Source organism: Piliocolobus tephrosceles, chromosome 4 (genome assembly GCF_002776525.5).
Source record: "Piliocolobus tephrosceles isolate RC106 chromosome 4, ASM277652v3, whole genome shotgun sequence".
NCBI classification, from domain to species: domain Eukaryota; kingdom Metazoa; phylum Chordata; class Mammalia; order Primates; family Cercopithecidae; genus Piliocolobus; species Piliocolobus tephrosceles.
In genome coordinates, this window is record NC_045437.1 from 42,419,859 (window position 1) to 42,435,887 (window position 16,029).

The window sequence follows — 16,029 nt, forward strand, 5'->3', positions numbered from 1 at the left end:
CAAAAAAAAAAAAATCAAAACATTATTATGTAAATTAAGTAGAAATAATTTTCGAAGGTGACTGGAACATATTCTTCAGTCCATCTGTTTTGAAAGACTGTTACGGGCCGGGCGCGGTGGCTCAAGCCTGTAATCCCAGCACTTTGGGAGGCCGAGACGGGCGGATCACGAGGTCAGGAGATCGAGACCATCCTGGCCAACTCGGTGAAACCCCGTCTCTACCAAAAATACAAAAAACTAGCCGGGCGATGTGGCGGGAGCCTGTAGTCCCAGCTACTCAGGAGGCTGAGGCAGGAGAATGGCGTGAACCCGGGAGGAGGAGCTTGCAGTGAGCTGAGAGCCGGCCACTGCACTCCAGCCCGGGCGTCAGAGCAAGACTCAGTCTCATGAGTAAATAAAAAAAAAAAGACTGTTACTTGAGACGACAGCTTCTGTGTTTAACATAGCATACACCATTTCCTCTGCTCTCTAATTACTGGCAAATTTAGCATCTGCTCTTAATGAATTCACTGGTGACTACATTTGGATGTTATTAATATTTAGTAAAGCTTTACTTTATTTACATAATTACATAATTTAAGAGCTCTTCACAGCCATACTTCATTGACTAAGTTTACTACCCACCTACCCCCACTGCCCTGTGAAAAGAAATAGACCTTAAGTTTTGTAAGCAAAGACTACTACAATATTCCAAAAATGTCTCTACAGCATTATATATACTTTGAGAAAATAACCTATCTTTTGTTCTTTATTATCTCAAATTATGCCTTTGTCTTCTGCAAATTAAGCAGACCACAGAGACCAGTTCTTGAAAAACATGATTCCTTCTCCATGTTAAGACTACTTAAATAATATTTCTTCTTGATGTTCATGTATGTATATGCATTTGAAATTTTCCTTGAACTGCCTATATTCCCTCAATTTTTTTTTTTTTTTTTTTTTTTTTGAGACAGGGTGTCTCTCTGTCACCCAGACTGGAAGGCAGTGACATGGTCACTGCTCACTATAACCTTGACCTCCCAGGCTCAAGTGATCCTCCTGTCTCAGCCCCCCATGTAGCTGGGACTACAGGTGCATACCACGATACACAGCTGATTTTTGTATTTTTTGTAGAGATGGGATTTTGCCATGTTGCCCAGGCTGTTTTCCAACTCCTGGGCTAAACCAATTCACCCACTTTGGCCTCCCAAAGTGCTGGGATTATAGGCGTGAGCCACCTTGCCTGGGCTCCTCTTTCTATTTTGATTACTTAAATTGGAAAGGGAGGTTAGGTGGGAGAGACACAGAGAACAAAGAAGAAACAAATAGAAGATTCAGAAAGAACTTCTGTGCTACTTAAGGATTTCTCCATTCTGGCTAAACCAGTATTGCCAAAGTCTCAAGCAGATCACAAACTTATTTCTAACAGGTCTTTTCAGAGTAAGTGACAGAGGGAATCAACATGAGTCAAGAAGCAGTTAACGAACGGCAAGTAGCTGGGCAGGTTACCACAAAGCAAGTTTGCAGACTCCTGGGATAAAATATAGGCACTATGAGTCGGGCAAAGACTAAAACACAAGAATGATAAGAATTGTCTAGGGCCAATCAGACTTATGCAATGGTGGTTTCTTCTGGAGTTTACTCAGGGTTCTGAATACTTCCTTCTGGCTCCCTCCTTAGCCTTGATTCAAACAAGTGGTTGGAGAAGTTCATCACTTACACATTTTGGTATATAAACTATAAAATATAAACAGTTACCTGTTGATCTTTCTCATTGTTACAGGAGATAAATCTAGGAAATTAAGAAAAAGTTGGCAACCTTTCCTCCTTAGGAGCAAACAAGTAAAAACTAATGTTAAGAAAGACTTGCTCAAACCTGTACACTCTGGTATAGTTCTCCAAGTAAAAAGCATGGACATTCCTGCCTCCTCCCAGGAGGAGGTCTGCCTATCAGAGATTCTACTCATTTTCAAGGCCCTGTTCTAAGTCACCTCTTCCTGCAAGGTTTCCTTGATAAATCACACAGAAAATAAGTTTTCTAATCAGGGACCTGCATTTCTACAGAGGTAGGTCATTCATACCCAAGTCTACATAGCCTACTCTCTATGGAAAACTAGTTATGGGCAGTCTTCTTATTCATACAGGATTCCTATACTTCTACTGGGAGAGGGGCTATATATTTTGATTTTTTGAAATCCCTTTGAGATATTGAAGTAAAGGGTACTCAGTTGCTGTATTTTTCAGTGGCTGAATTTGGAGTTATAACTACTAGAGGACAAATCTTTTCGATTTAATACTTGTAGCAGCCCTCAGTAGTAAGTGCTTTCTGCTATCACTTTTTTTTAAAATTTGTTCCTGCTCCTTGCAGAGCAGGGCTACCCTATAGGCAGTGTGTCCAGAGTAGCCTGCTATCACTTGTGAGATGAGCTGCAGCACCATAGTGTCTAGTTTAAAGAAACTGGTTCTCTACTGCTATAGTTCAAGGCAAATGGTTTCAATTGTTCACAGATTCCAAGGTGAACAATGTAAGAAGCCCATATGGAATCAGAAAACATTTGTTGGTCTTACAATCATTCCCATATGCACCCACACACAACCAAAAACCCTGCAAAGATGAAGACAAGACTTCAAGCTTTCAAAGATTAGCCTCTCCTCTACTGGTGTAACTACACTCAGTTGACAGACATTAAGTGAACATCAACACACACCATGCATTAGGATGAAGAGATTAAGAATCTAGCTCTAGGCAGGCGCAGTGGCTCATGCCTGTAATCCCACCACTTTGGGAGGCTGAGGCGGATGGATCATTTGAGGTAAGGAGTTGGAGACCAGTCTGACCAACACGGTGACGCCCCATCTCTCCTAAAAATACAAAAAAATTAGCTGGGTGTGGTGGGAGGCTAAGGCAGGAGGCTAAGGCAGGAGAATTGCTTGAACCCGGGAGGCGGAAGTTGCAGTGAGCTGAGATCACCCCGCTGCACTCCAGCTTGGGCGACACAGTGAGATTCTGCTTCAAAAAAAAAAAAAAAAAAAAAAAAAAAATATATATATATATATATAGTACTATCATTAGGACAGGTAATATGTATCGCAGCCTTTTAAATCTATACTACCTTCTTGAAAAACATAAAAATATCACACATCCTTCTATGATATTTGGTTCCACAGTAACTCAGCATAAAATTATAAGGCTATATTCCTTTCTAAATGAAACTAATTGGAGATTCTGATACATAGCAAAACAAACTTCTCAAGCCACATCTCATATCCAATTCCAGATTCTGGAAGATACAACCAGGTTTTAAATGATTCTAGAGGACCCAGGAAACCATATTACAACAATATCTGGGTTTTTTGCATATATTTCTTCTGAGAAAAGCTATCTAAAATCTAAGTCAAAATCTCAAAATCAATCCACAGTTAAAAGAAACAAGATGTAAAAGCAATCTGGAGGGATATTTAAGATGAGAAACAAAATTAAAACAAGGCCCAAATGATGTGGCCTACGGCTCCAAACATAAAATATCCTTTTACACTCCCTCCCCGCAGCATAGGTCATACCTTCTGAGTGCTGGGGTTACTGATGATTATACTAGAGTTGAGCTGAACTAGACTACAGTTGAATAAAGGGCAAACTTACAAACTTAGGTGAGAAATATCTACAAAGGTAGACACAAAGAAAGCCTTTCTCTCTTCCCATAAGGTATGCTATCCCTGCTCCCTTCTCCACACAAAAATAACTGAAATTTTAAAATAAAGTTTAAAGAACACAAGCTGCTTAGGTGTCTCAAGTGCAAAGAACCACTGACACGGAAAATGTTAAGGACCTTCAACTGCCTCTCATCTAATAGTATCTGTGCAATAAAGTCCAAAACCCATCTCAGAAGGAAAAATTTGTTAACTCTAGGAGCACTTCCATTTGTCTTAATTTTGTTGTTTATCTTGTCAATTGTTTTGCATGATTCATGCCTGAAACAGAGCAAATGTTAGTTAGCAGCACCCAGAACACATCATCCTACTGCAGCAGGTGGCAAGAGCATCCTCGGGAAGGTGGGGAGCTGCAGCAGAGGTGAGCGGTGAAAGCAGCCAGTGATGCCTTAAGGCTAAGGCCACAGGGACAAGCATGACAAACAGGCACAACCTCACATTATCTGTTCCCCAAATCCCTCCTCCAGAGTGGATCAGAATAATCATTTCTCTACCACTGGTCAAGGCCAGACGTGCGTTTTCAAAGACTCCATATACTCGCTTTGAAATATCCTTAGCTTAATCCAAAACCTATTTGTGTGAGGACTCTGTAAGTGCTTGCCCATTACACTGTATCACCTAAAGCTAGTCCTGAAGGTATTAGCAGGAAGGAGATGTGGGATTTCAGAACACCAAGGAAGCCTATTTTTTAAAACGCAGACATAAAAAAAATATGGAGGCACGAAGGCGGGAGGCAGTGATCTATGCGATTTGAAGCAAGTACAGACTGAGCCCCAGTACTTAGCCAGGTCTAAATCACGGTTGTGAACGCTTTCTTGCACCTGAGCTGAGGAAGAAAAGTAATTCTACCCACTTCCCTTCTTTCCATCAACTTTATATGTGGCAGCAGGACACACCCCCTACGAACCTATCAGTCTGTCTAAAGAGGATCTTACCCATCCTTTGGCGTCCACCCTTAACCAAGGCTCTGGAAACGCCTCGGCAGCCCAACTCTCTTCTCTACCCTCCTGACACCCCCCACTTCCCTCTAGGCGGTCACAGCTGCCTCTCTGGCACCTCCAACTCCTATGTCATTAGAACACCTAGACCTCAACGCCCTCTCGCGTTCTCCCCTCCGCGACTCGCCTGTGTCCTCGGCTCTTCTCAGATCCGCTACGGTTGGCCTCAGGTCCCTGGCGAGGGAGACCCCGCCCGGCCCCACTCACGGTGCCCCATCCTCCCGGGCAAGGTCCCTGCCTCCGTCCTGACCCAGACCCCCAGCTCCTTCGGGCCTAGTCAAGGACACCGCCTCCGTCTAGCCCACACCCGCCCGCGGCACCTCCGCAGCCTAGCTCTACTCCCCCGCGCGGGACACTCACCAAGCGTGACCGAGAAGCAGCAGAGGAAAGGCAGTGAGCCACGAAAGAATAGTGCGCGGCGCCTACCCTCCGCCACCAGCTTTATAGCCGCCAACCCACCCGACTCCGGCACCGCCGAGAGTCGCTGGGAGGCGGGACGGTGGCTCCAGCAGCCAATCGCGGCCGGTAGAGTTGCCCTGCAGCGCCCGCCCCCCAGTCCGGCTTCTACCAATCAAAATCAAACTAGAGGCGGTGACTCGCTAGGATTTTCCCTCGTGGCTGGAAGGGCGGGGAGAAGGGGCGGGGACAAAGTCTCAGGGCCTAGGAAGTGGTGTGAGAGACTGACGTGGGGTGGCACGAGAGCCAACTTGCCAATGACGGAGCGGCAAGAGACGGCGAGAGCCAACGGGAGCGGAGTGAGAGATTCTCCGACCAATTGGGGCTAAGTGAGAGGAGATGAGAACCAATGGGTACCCCGCGTCCCACCACTGGAGAGATGGTCAAGTGTGGGAGGCGAGTTGGTCCCAGATTGGGAGGCTGTCAGATTGCCTAGCAACCAGAGCTGGGCTTCACCTGAAAGATTTCTGAAATACTGTACTTGATTTGAATTCAATCTTAACGTTTTCTAGCAAAGTGTGCCTAGATTACAAATTGGAGCAGAATACTTCACCCAGAACTTGTGTATGTGTAAATATTCTAAATACCCGATTTGTAAATACTCAAATATTGTCTCCTTTATTCAAAACTACCTTGACTTAAAAAAATAAAACAAACAAACAAAAGTGCTATTGAGACAAAGCTTTCTAACTAAACCTAAAACAAGATAGTTTCAGGACTAGGCATCCGTGAGGAGGGTGCAGAGCGGTGCCTGTGAAGGGAAGTTGATGCTGAATTCAAGGATTTTTGCCAGGCCATGCACTCTGAGGAAAGGGACTCCATTTGGCCTGTTCACCACTGTATCTTCTGAGCTTCATATGTGGTACGTGCCAAATAAAAGGCTGTGGAAAGGCCACGTAATTGTCCGCATAGTAAATCCATCGGATACGGACTGACTAGCTCCCCCAGCAAATAGAGAGGAGCAATTCAAGCTAGAGGAAATCACTGAAACACTATTTGGGGGATCCAAAGGAGGACACTTGTGGCTTTGCAATAAACTCTGCCTCTGTCTGGTCAGAGAAAGAAGCCATAATACTTAGCTTTGGTGGGGAACCATGGGTGAGGTTCGGAGTTGTTAGTGTCTCTCCCCATCTCAGTTTCATTAACAGGAATGCTATTGATAAGAGGTCATTGGTAATTCTGTGATTCACACAATTATTGTTATGGGAGATTTTTTTAACTACTGTAGATGCTAACCTAGTAAGACACATTCTCAGCAGCAAAGTGGCAAAATATATTAGAAATGGAACCACTGTGAAGTGGTGGCACAAATGACTTGGGGGAAGAGGACCATTCAAAGATGATTTCCATTCCACAGTATTGCCCATGACTCATTTCATACCTATATAAAGTAACTAGATAATAAACACACACACACAGAGAGAGAGAGAGACATTGCCTGATTGTGATCAACATCTATTTGGGGTGGGGTAGGAGATTAAAATTCTTGGCATATTGGAATATGCTGAAAGGCAGTAAGGACAAACACAAGAAAGAAGATACAGTTTTGTCCTTAGAAAGGAATCGCAAATAATTCCAACTCCGGGCGTACACAATGGGAAATGATTAGCCAGAGAGTCATGAAAATGACCATCTTATATACAACTGGAAATTTCTACAAGGAACAGACCATCTTTTTCATCACATTAATCTTCAATTAAGCAAAGTGAGCATGATTATTGATTACTGGGAAGCCAAGCAATGGAGAACAAAAAGGGTTAGTAATTAGATACAGAAGATCTTGTTATAAATAAAGTTTTAGTGCCGCAAAAGAAATAGCACTCGAATACAAAATTTTCTTTTTTACTTCTCAGCGAGGCAAGGTACTTCTATAGAAGGGTGCACCCTTACAGATGTAGCAATCGTGAGTGCACACTTGAATAAGGGAGAGAAAGTGGTTCTTATTACTGATGCACGTGGTCCCTACTGCTGTCTCGTTCCCCTATTGGCTAGGGTTAGACCGCATAGGCTAAATTATTACCAATTGACTAATTTAAAGAGAGTTATGGGGTGAGAAAAATGATTATGAAATGAGTCAGGGTGGAGAATGAATCAGAATGAGTCAAGGTGGAGAATGAGTCAGGTTGGAGTAGGTAATCAGAAAAGGTTGCTTTACGAGGAAGTTACGTTTAAAAGTAGAAGGCAAAGAATGGAATATACCGACATATTAATTCTTTGAAGAGAAATTTAGAATTCATATTTAACAACTTCCTTCTCTTGCATTTTTCTTACAGGTTTCTCTTCAAACTTATTTAACATGTCTTGACTTAATTGTTCTGCTTCATTTTGCAAAAGAAGAAGCTTTTCTGGATGAGGTGGAGATAGTTAAGGAAGGCTTTAGTAAGTACCATTTCTATGAGCCTCTGCACCAACTCACGGATGCATGGTATTTCACAGCACCTGACAAGAATAAGTACACCTATTATGACTATGAGGGAGGTGAGAATTGGGGCTATTATTCCTTTCCATTTACTGAATCACTTTTCTAGCCATCCTGTAAAGGTCATTTACCCCTGAGTTGCTGGCTAACTCATTGGATAGAGCAGTCAGACCTTGAAATGCCTTTATTATACTTCCATTAGGGGTGGCGTTTTTTGGGATGAAGGTGCGACATTGAGTTTTAATCATGATGCAAACTCTTCCCATTTCTGCTAATATGTCTAAGGCTATCCTATTTTCCCAAGCCATCTTGGCTAGTAGCCCCTAATTGCTCAGCTATTCCTTTAACAGCATCTCTAGTGTAGTTAATAAATCGCTATTGGCTATAATAGGTGTAGTTTATCCAATCTACATTTTTATTATTTGTCACCCACCAAAATATTGACTCAAATCCTGCAGCTATTTGATTTCAGGCTTTAAATTGATCTGGTATTCCCCGTGGTACTCCAATTGCCTCTAAATAGACGTGAGAGTCAAAAGACCCATAAGGGGCTTCTCTCTCTTTATGAAGTCTTGTTTTTCCTTCCTCTGTTTGATGAAATGCCAGGGTGAAAGGGATAGCCAATTGGACTAAAGCACAAGTGCCACTCCAGTTATTCAGCAGAGTGTCCAGTAAAGGTCCACCACAATACCACCACACATCTGCCCAGGGATGAACAAGAGCTAACTGATTGGTAAGCTCTTGAAAATTCTTAAGCTCATGCATCCCTTCAGGTCTCCGAGGAATGCTAAGTTTCCTCCCTGTTGTGAGACATACCAAGTGAACTTGGTGTTGGGAGATGGAAGCTGAATGGCCCTCGGGGGGCTGACCTACAGGGTGTCAGACTTCGGGATATAGCAGAGAGAGAGCTTGGCACGACTTGTTACCCCAGGCTGTAGAATCCTGGAAAAGAGCTACCATGCAGCCCATGCCCAGTCGACTGGAGGGCCACCTTAGTGGAAAGGGGACAATCTGGGCCTCTGGCCTGCTGTGTGCACAAGCATAACAATTGCTTTTGTTTAACGTGTGGATGGAATATTTGATCCATTCCAACCAGGCATTTACATCTTGGTATCCCATCTCAATTGACAAAGTTTGTTTTAAGTCTTTAACTTCTACCATCGCTATCTTGGCCTTGTCGTTAGATGGAGGAGGAACAATGGTTCCGTTGTGAGAGGTTTCGGAAAAAGACTTAGAGGCAGGTGCAGGTGGCAGGTGATCAAAGAAATGCATTTCAAAGATCCAATAGGGTCTGTCCCTGAAACCTAGCCCCCATACTATAAAAACAGCTTAAAGAAGGCAACCATCTTAGAAAAGGGGAAGAACCTTGGGAGCTTGAGATAATAACATGTATAGGATTGCACTGGTTTAGCTGACAGTTAGCGGGGCCTGTCCGTTTAGTAAAATGAATGTATGATTTTAGGGAATTGCAAAAACTGGTAGGGGCAGTCCATCCTTGTTCTTTAGTGGTCCACAGAATGTTGGACCAACTATGGCATAAAAGCTCTATGTCAGTGGGGGCAAGACTCCTGGTTGCCATTGGGGTCTTTATCAAAATCTCCCCAAATTAAATGGTCCCAATTCAATAATGCCCAGTCTGAGGAGAGCCAGGAGGGACAGAGGTACTTTTCTGAATTAGAGAGCTGTCTTTGACTTGACAAATTCCCACATGGTATAACAAGGCAAGCATCAAATGCAATAGTTTGAGGTGAAATTGACTTGTTTATGTTAATAACTAGATGATCAGCGATAGAGCAAGGAAAGAACAAAGTGTAATAGAATAGATGAAAGAGAGTTAAATTCTTCTTAGCTTTAGTTTGGTAGGGTTTCCCCCTGGGACTCCAGAATAGCCACTACTCTGGAGGGGGCAGCTCTTTCTTGACTCGGGTTGGGGAGTCCATCCTCTCTCTGCTGTGTGGACTGCACTTTCAGTAGTTAGGAGCACTAAGTAAGGACCTTCCCAGACTGGCTCAAGCATCTCCTCTTTCCAGCTCTTGATGAAGACGTGATCCCAGGCTGATGTTGATGCACCAGGAACTCCAAGGGTGGCACCTGTGCTAATAGAACTTTAGTTTTAAGAGAAGGGAAAGTAGAAGATAGACAAAGCATATAGTTTTTAAGGAATTGATCTTTTGTTTCAAAGGTAGGAATATCAGCAGTGGAGTGCAAATAAGGTAATCCATAGAGCATCTCATAAAGAGAAAGACCAATGTCTTTCTGTGGTGCAGTTCGAATTCTCAGCAGGGCAATAGGAAGACACTTGGTCCATGGCAATCGAGTCTCTAAGACTAATTTGTTCAGGTGGTTCTTTAGAGTCTGATTCATTCTTTCTACTCTCCCTAATGAGGGTGTGTGTCAGGGAGTATGGTGTTCCCAACTAACATCTAATGTTTGGGATAGCTTTTTAATAATGTGTGTGGTGAAATGAGTTCCATTGTCTGAGTCAATATTTTCTCTTAGTCCAAACCTGGGTACTATATTTTCAATTAGGGCCTTAACTACATTATTGACTGTTGCATTTGAAAAGGGGATAGCTTTGACCCAGTGAGTGAGGTGGTCTACTATCACTAGTAAATATTTTAGACAACCTGTTGGAGGCATTTCTGTGTAATCAATTTGGATACTTTGGAATGGCCTTAACCTTGGATTCCTTCCCCCGAGAGGTAATATTTTTATAGTATGTCTATTAGTTTTCTTACATACTAAGCAACTGTCTGTAACCTGTTTGGCCAGGGTATAAATTCCTATACAAGCCGGGCGCGGTGGCTCAAGCCTGTAATCCCAGCACTTTGGGAGGCTGAGATGGGCGGATCACGAGGTCAGGAGATCGAGACCATCCTGGCTAACACGGTGAAACCCCGTCTCTACTAAAAATACAAAAACTAGCCGGGCGAGGTGGCGGGCGCCTGTAGTCCCAGCTACTCCGGAGGCTGAGGCAGGAGAATGGCGTAAACCCGGGAGGCGGAGCTTGCAGTGAGCTGAGATCCGGCCACTGCACTCCAGTCCGGGTGACAGAGCGAGACTCCGCCTCAAAAAAAAAAAAAAAAAATTCCTATACAACCATAAACTCTGAGAACGGCATCACATGTGGTCTGGGGCCCCCAGTGGGCCCCTGGTGTAGTTGGGATAAGACTTCCCTCATAAGGGGTTTAGACAACATTTCTCCATGGTCTGGCCATATCCACTTCCCTCCTGAATTCTCTTTAGTGCCTATTTTTATTAGTTTCTTTTTTCTCGTGGAAGAGAAAATGGGGATTATGGTAGGAGGAGGGAGGTAGGAAGTTAAGTGAAAAATATGCATTCAGAAGACACAGCAGCCTGCTTGGCTACCTGATCTGCTAGATTGCTTCCTTGACTTTCAAAAGAAATTCTTTTCTGCTGTCCAGGAACATGGACTGTGGGGAAAAGAAAGAGATCAGCCTGTTAATGTGTCTGTATAGAAGGAAGTAGACATAAGAGACTCCATTTAGTTCTGTATTTGAAATGCTGTTAATCTGTGACCCTACCCCCAACTTTGTCCTTGCAAGAGACATGTGCGAAGGTGATTTAAGGTTAAAAGGATATTGGGCTGTGCAGGATGTGTCTTTGTTAAACAAGTACCTGAAAGAGGCTTGAGGGTTAAAAATCCTGCCCGTCCCTGGGCAATGTAACATCTCGGTGTAAAACCCATTGTGTGCCTTGTTTACTGAGTAAGGAGAAACCGCCTTTAGGAATAAGGAGGGGCTTGCTGGAGCAATACTGCTAAAAGGTTTATGGAGATGTTTGCATATGCATCTCAAGGCACAGCATTTTCCTTTAGGCTTATTCATGTTACAAGGATTTTTGTTCTTATGTCTTACTGCTGATCTCCTCCCTACAATGATCCTATTTTCTAGCTACTCCCCTATCGTTTAGATGGTAAAGATAATTATCAATAAATACTAAGGGAATTCAGAGGCCGGTGCCAGTGTGGGTCCTCTGAAAACACAGCACTGGTCCCCTGGGTCCCGCTTTTCTTTTCAACAAAACCACCATTGTCATCACGACACCGAGATTACATACTTCACCAAGTAATAGAATATTACAAAGCAAATGGAGACTGGACGAGATCACAGGATGGTGTTAAAATTAAAATTAAAATTGTGAATGAAATTTTGGGCACGCATAGTCATTGATAACATTTTATCAGGAAATAGGGTTTGAGAGCAGACAACCTGACTGGCCAAAATTTATTAGGTGGGAATTTCTTCCTCCTAATAAGCCTGAGAGCACTACAGGAGGCCGGGGCTTATTTCATCCCTTCGGCTTCAACTGTAAAAGGCGGCACGCCTCCAAGGGGGTCGTTTATAGGCCTACCCTTAGAGCGCATTCTCTCTCTCAGGGATATTCCTTGCTGAGAAAAAGAATTCAGCGATACCTCTCCTATTTGTGTGCAAAAGGAGAAAAGATATGGCTCTGTCTGTCCAGCTCACCGGCGGCCAGTTCAAGGTTACCTCCCTTGTTTCCTGAACATCGCTGTTATCCTGTTCTTTTTTCAAGATGCCCAGATTTCGTATTGTTCAAACATACATGCTCCACAAACAATTTGTGCAGTTAAGGCAATCATCACAGGGTCCTGAGGTGACATATATCCTCCTCAGCTTACAAAGAAAATGATGGGATTAAGAGATTAAAGACAGACCTAAGAAATTACAAAAGTATAAATTTTGAAGAACTAATAAAATGTCCATGAAATCTTCATATTTTATGTTTTTCTGCTGTGGCTTCAGCCAGTCCCTCTGTTCAAGGTCTCTGACTTCCCGCAACATTTTCTCTCTCTTTTCCTCTATACAAATGTGCCATTGCGATGAAGGCTTGTTCGTTCTCTCGATTTTGGCGCAGGATTCTTCGACTGCTCCGGCACACTAAAAACAAACCGATTAAACAGAGACACATAATTCCAAAATTTACTACAGTAGTGTTCCCAATAGACTTAATCCAAGTCGTGTGGTTTAATCCATAAAGATTTTTTGCCACTTGATCTAACGCCTCAGCTCCAGGCACAATATTTAAGTGACTCTGAGAGGCTTCAAAAATTTGTTCTTTTAATTTAGAAATGTCTAAAGTGAGATTATCTTCTCTTCCCTGTAGATGGCGTCTTACCATGTCCCAGTGATGTTTAGACTCATTATAAACTTGGGGTGTAATACAAAAATCTGAAGTATTCCAGTCACACTGTAACTGGAAACGATGTTCCAAGCTCATGAGTCTATCTCCCATCCAAATGACAGTTTGTCTAAGATCATTAATTTGATTTGCCAATTTTTGATCAATACCCGGTTGTGAATTCCACAACCTTGTGATAAGTAAATCTACTGATGGGATTGAGAGTAGGTACTTCTACCAACCAATCTTGGATAGCAGGCATTAAACATCCTGGTGCTGTCCCTAGACATATAGGAGGATAATGATACCCAATGGAAATATTTATCATCATTCCTTCTTCCTCCGGTTTGGCAGGGCAACGATCATCTGTGGGACCAGGTACCCACACACTATTATTAACATATACTTCAATAGGATTATCCATCCATGTGACTGCCCGAATTAAGGGCGGGAAAGGCACATAAGCCCAGTAGGTATAATTAGCTGCAGCTGCTCCTGCAGGCATGGGGAGACTTACCACTGTTGATACAACCATTAAAGCTGCAAGCAGCATTTTTTCTGAGGTTTGTGTCACCTTTGTGCTAGCTAGGCTTTTTCTAGCTAACAGCGTCAGCTTCTTCAACTGTGCCCAGGTTGGCAGCTCTGCCTGCTTGGTGCATGGTGACTTCATCTGTTCTTCAGATATCACCACTTGATTCATCCTGCGAGTAACAAATCTCGACCCCATAGATTAACAGGAATTGAAGTAATTATTGGCTGAACAGTACTTCCTTGATTATCTGGCCCTAAACAATGTAAAATCATTGTACTTTCATATACTTCTGAAGCCGTGCCTACGCCGACAAGTCTCGTAACAGCCTTTTGTTTAGGCCAATTTTTTGGCCACTGCTTTAAAGCAATGACAGAGATATCTGCTCCTGTGTCTACCAACCCTTCAAACTGTTTTCCTTGAATAATGGCCTTACACACAAGTCTGCTCTCAGAGACCAGACTTGCCCAATATGCAGCCTTTCCTGCTGGATCAGTGCTTCTGAACCCTCCTGTTCTTTTTATCTCACTGTTTCCAATTTTAATATAAGGTAGGAGTAATAATTGAGCGATCCTGTCTCCTGGACTGGCACTCCAAGGAATTGAGGAACTAATAACCAATTGAATTTCGCCTTCATAGTCTGAATCAACCACACCAGTATGAATTTGAACTCCTTTTAGATTTAAATTTGATCTTCCTAAGATGAGTCCTACAGTCCCCTCAGGCAATGGGCCGTATACCCCTGTGGGGATTTTTTGTGGAGGCTCCCCTGGAAGCAGAGAGACTGCTTGTATAGTACATAAATCTACTGCTGCACTGCCACTTGTGGCGGGGGATAATTGCTGTATTGTGATAACTGGCTTATTCCCTGAGACACTTGCGACAGTGGGGGTTGTTGTTCCTGAAAATCCTGAGGAACAAAGGATTGAATTTGGAATGCCCCAGTTTGTTGCGGGGCCTGAGGCTGGCCCCTCCTCTCGTTTCCCGACAGTGGTTGCCCATTTTTATCAAATTTAGAATGGCATTGAATACTCCAATGTTTTCCCTTTTTACATCTTGGACATAGGCCAGGTGGCCTTTTATCTGTTGTTGTAGTAACTTGAGTAGTTACATTTGGTTTATTTGTGACTGGGCAATTCTTTTTTAGATGACCAATTTGACCACAATTATAACATTTTCCCCCAAATGTTTTTACTTGTCCTCCTAAAGCAACTCCTGTGATTGCCTGAGCCATAAGCATAGCTTTATGCATAGCTCCTCCAATTCCATCGCAGGCTTTAACATACTCTGAGATTACATCTGATCCTGCGGGAACCTTTCCTTTTAATGGCTTAATGGCTGATTGACAATCAGGATTGGCGTTTTCATATGCCATCAACTCCACTATGACTTTACAGGCATTTTCATCGGTAATTGACTTTTGAGCAGCATCTTGAAGTCTTGCTACGAAATCTGGGTAGGGCTCTTTACAGCCTTGTCTTACTGTATTAAAGGAAGGGCAGGTGGTTCCTGGGTCTTGGATTTTCTCCCAGGCCCTAAGGCAGATAGCCCTGATTTGCTCAATGGCCTCATTTTGCATTATTGCTTGTTGGTCAACAGTGCTCCAATTTTGACCTATTCCTAATAGTTGATCTGCATCTATGTTAATTGGAGGATTGGCAGTCCTATTTCTTCGGACCTGCACTTGTGCCCCATCAATCCACCAAGTCTTAAATTGTAAAAATTGAGAGGGTGAGAGTGAGGATTTTGCCAGAATCTCCCAATCATAAGGAATGAGTCTATGCCCATGAGCAATGGAATCTAATAATGTTCTCATGTAAGGAGAATTGGGTCCATACTGTTTTACTCCATCTTTCATTTCTTTTAGCATTTTTATAGAAAAGGACTGATATCTGGCTTCTGCTATGAGAGGCTCTCCCTCTTGAGCCCCTTCTCCAGGTGGTCTTGCTTCTAATATTACTGGGAATTGCCACGCCTCAATATCTCCCTGTTTTCTTGCCTCATCAATAATTTTATGTATTGCACTACCCTGTGTACTAGGCGGTGCTGTAGGATTAAGTCTCATGGTGGGCGGCTGAGGATATGGCGCCCTGCCCTGTGGCACTGGAAATGTTCCTGGCTGTCCATACAGATTTTCTGGGGGCTGCCGATACTGCAGTTCAGCTGGCGGCCAGTATTGATAGGCTACTGGCGGCTGGATCTTACTTTCTACCTGCTGATATTGTGGACATTGTATTTGGATTGGCATTTCCGTGGCAGAGACTCTATCTTTCTCTATTTGATCTTCTTTTGGAGTTTGTACTTGTTTAACCTGCATTTGAGGTTCTAAGGTTGCAGGCATCTGAGCTGCTGTAAGAAGTGTTGGCCATCGTGGTTTAGACTCTGATGGCTCTGCTAATTCTGGATCTTTTTCCTCTAATTTTAACGTTTCAGGATATATTACCTCCTGTAATTGATTATTGTCAACATTTTGCGTTGACCGAGCCATTACCGGCTCTGCTACACATTTATAGTGTGAACTTTCTTTTCCTTTCCGGGATTCTATCCCTGCCTCTTTTTCAAAATCTACTGCACAGCCTTTAGGGACATCAGAAACTGGAATGCTATCTTCTTCTGTTTGCAATGGTTCTAAAGCTACTTTAATAATGACCCAATCATTCCATACTGTAAGTGGGATGATTTTACCTTCCCTACTTGCTTGTTTTAATTCTTTGCCAATTTTTTCCCAATCTTTTAGATCTAAAGTTCCCTGTTCTGGAAACCATGGACAAAACTGT

The 16,029-nt window shown here is 43.1% G+C and overlaps 1 protein-coding gene across 2 annotated transcripts in view; it reads right to left on the bottom strand.

The window, feature by feature from the left end:
• Nucleotides 1-5,202, bottom strand: part of HMGCS1 (3-hydroxy-3-methylglutaryl-CoA synthase 1) — a 24,837-nt gene extending 19,635 nt beyond the window's left edge. Inside the window, exon 1 of one of the 2 annotated variants that reach the window (XM_026455961.1) lies at nucleotides 5,046-5,202. The gene's annotated coding sequence lies outside the window, so the exon portion shown is untranslated. The remainder of the gene's footprint in view (nucleotides 1-5,045) is intronic. The other variant, XM_026455960.1, reaches the window with a different exon arrangement.
• Between the last annotated feature and the right edge of the window lie 10,827 nt (nucleotides 5,203-16,029).